The sequence below is a fragment of the Nannospalax galili genome, unplaced genomic scaffold, assembly GCF_000622305.1.
Source record: "Nannospalax galili isolate Female #2095 unplaced genomic scaffold, S.galili_v1.0 scaffold591, whole genome shotgun sequence".
NCBI lineage: Eukaryota > Metazoa > Chordata > Mammalia > Rodentia > Spalacidae > Nannospalax > Nannospalax galili.
Window position 1 is genome coordinate 26217 of NW_008330926.1, and position 3208 is coordinate 29424.

The window sequence follows — 3208 nt, forward strand, 5'->3', positions numbered from 1 at the left end:
CTGAACTCTAGTTAGGGGAGTACTTGATAACAAAGCAATTTAGGCAAATCATGAGGCCCTCATAGGGTAAAATTAGAACCATCATTTCACTTACATTTATTAACAATTGATCTTCCAGCTTAGAAATCCCTGTGGGCAGAAACTTCCCATTTCACCGCTGGATTCTTTTTTTTTTTTAATTATTATTTTTATTTTTATTTTTTTATGTGTATGAGTGTATTGTCTGCATGTATGTAAGTTCACCTGTGCTGTACAATGCCCCTGGAGGTCAGAAGGGGGCATTGGATCCCCTGGAACAGGAGTAAAAGATGATTGTTAGCCAACATGTGGATGCTGGGAACTGAACCCAGGTCTTCTGCAAAAGCAACCAGTGCTTTTAAGTGCTAAACTATCTCTTCAGCCCCAGAAACTTTAATAATAATATTGAAATACCTAAAAGGCATTATTTTATTTAATCTTTATGACACCCTGTAAATTAACCATTATTGATCAAGTTGTTAGGTAGGAAAGCTGAGCCCACATGGTGCTGCATGCCTTTAATTCCAGAACTTGGAAAGCAGATCTCTGTGAATTTGAAGCTAGCTTGGTCCACATAGCAAATCCCAGGCCACCCAGGGCTACCTCAGAAAACCCACAAACAAATAGAAAGAGAGAGAGAGAGAGAGAGAGAGAGAGAGAGAGAGAGAGAGGGAAAACAAAAAAAAAAAGAGAGAGAGAGAGAGAGAGAGAGAGAGAGAGAGAGAGAGAGAGAGAGAGAGAAAGGAGGAAAGGAGGAAAGAAAGAAAGAGCAGTAAGAGAAGCTAATTAACTTCTCAAAGCAGTCGAACAAGAAGAATTCATGCCCAGGGCCTCGGTCAGCTCTGCAGCCCATGCTGTAGAGAGAATGAGTCCCAGTGGCCTTTTCCCCTACTAGATTCCAGACATTTGGGGCACAGGTTATTTACACAACCTGTAGTTCTAATGTTAGTGATCTTGTAAATGCCAGCAGAAGAAAAACTTGCCTTTGAAAAATGAGTCATTGAATTTGTTATATGACAGACAGTCTGGCTGCTAACAGGAAATATGATGAAACGTCTCCATCATTCGCGGACAAGCTCTGAAGCCTGCACTGACATTCTTTGTAGTGTGATGGAAGCAAAAAAACAAGGGGGGGGGGTGTCTTGCAAAATAGTTTGTTTATGCCAACTGAAATAGGTTGAATCAATGGTCAATCGTTCTTTATTAAAAACATTTTATAAATGAAAAATAGAATGTTTTCTCTTCAACATGATAAAGAATAAAGAATTCTAAGAACAAAATGTTCTAGGGAATAGTGAAACAGGAAATGCACCCTCATCAAAGCTGGCATAAGGCAGGGAAGGATGCCTGCTTCCACGGGGCTCCCCTGGCAGGGTTGGGGAAGTTCTGCACTTTACTTTCTTATCTCCGAGCTTTCTCTCACATTCTTGTTACAGTCTTTCTGGAAACAGGCACCCAGGTCAAATTTATTTTATTTCTTTCCTGCCAAGTTGGATCTTGGTTGTTTTGGCCGTTGATACTTTTCTCTTTTTGTGGTGTAACTGGCTGGCTGGAGCTTGCTTATGATGAGGGTGCAGAGGTCTTGTCAGCCTAGCAGTCTGCGCTGATAAAATAGAAGTGAATTGTCCATGATTCCTACCTCAGACAGCAGCACGCTCACACTGAGATTTGACTTTCTATCTAATTTGCAAAGATGAAGGGCGGTTTCGTTTTGAGCTTTATAACTTGAATTCACACCTTTGTTCGTATTCTGTTGCTATGGTTAATTTTCAGGGGCGTTAATTTTTTTCTTTTGTGATGATAATCTAAACGAGTAAACAAATGAAATTATATATGATTAAAAAATTCGTAGATCCTAGATGGGATAGGGACTTGGCCTTGCCAGAAACAGAACCATAGCAAATAAAGTGGAACAGTCCTGGCATAAGAACAGACAAGTAGGTTGTAGAAAATCGCTCAGAATTAGTCTACAGTGCGTCAAGTTCAGGCATTCCGTCTGTGTATTGTCCTTTCCTCAGATGTGTCTGAATAGGTTTGCAAATAGATCCGGCAACAAAATTACTCAAAAGCAAAAAAAAAAAAAGGGGGGCGGGGGAAGCATACAGCGGCACTGTTACGTAAAAATGACTGCCATGTCTCTAAGCCAGGGAAGAAAACGTCTCAGTTTAAAGACGAGAGGCAGTAAGAGCAAAAGATGAATAGACGCGACTACATAAGAAAAGCTGTGTTTTAGCGCTCTTAAAGACTGGCAAAAATTACAAGACAATCAGTGAACCTGATGCTATTTGCAATAATTGTGACAGGTTAATAACCTTAGTTCAAAAAGAGGTCAAACACATTGATAAGCCCACAATTCTCCAGTAAGCACCTGGGAAAAGTCAAGAAGATGTAAGTAACAAGAGGGAAAGAATAAGTGAATTACACGTTTGTGCAAATACATTTTCTCTCACAAGTAAAGATTGAAACAGCAAAGAGAATTTTTTAATCACTTTCACTGTTATAATTATTTGAAGATTATAAACTAGTAATATTTAAGGTAGGTGCAGTGGCATGAATTTGGAGTCTTTATATACTTGCTAAGGCTATTAGTTTACAACTCTTTGGAAATAATTTTCACATCCCCTATTCACCAGTCAAGGACTTTTCTTTCTCCCTACAGGTAAGAGTTATGGAATTTGGGAGTCTTTTAGATAGTACCCAATTGGGTACCCCAATTGCCTCACCCCGTATCCCTGTTCAGCATGGAAGAAGCCAGAGCAGTCTTGTCCCAATTCCCTATCTGCAAGCTGGGTAATCTCTTCAGAGAATGGTGTGATAAGAATAGGAGGTAGGAATTGGCTAGGCAGTTAAGGTAAAAAAGACTCCCCCAAAAGTAGCCAGTTTCTAAAAGTCAAAATGTCCTTGGGCCTATTAGCAACATACTGTTCCAAAGGCCAAAACTGTCAGAAGTATTTGGGAGCTCTTATCTAATCTCTAAAAGATTTTAGGGTTATGTCTTCAGAGGAGGGAATGTTAGAGTAGCAAAAAGCCCCATTAAAAAAGAAAGAAAGGAAGGAAGAAAGGAAAGAAGAAAGGAAGGAAGAAGGAAGGAGGAAGGAAGGAAGGAGGAAGGAAGGAAGGAAGGAGGAAGGAAGGAAGGAAGGAAGGAAGGAAGGAAGGAGGAAGTAAGGAAGGAGGGAGGGAGCGAGGG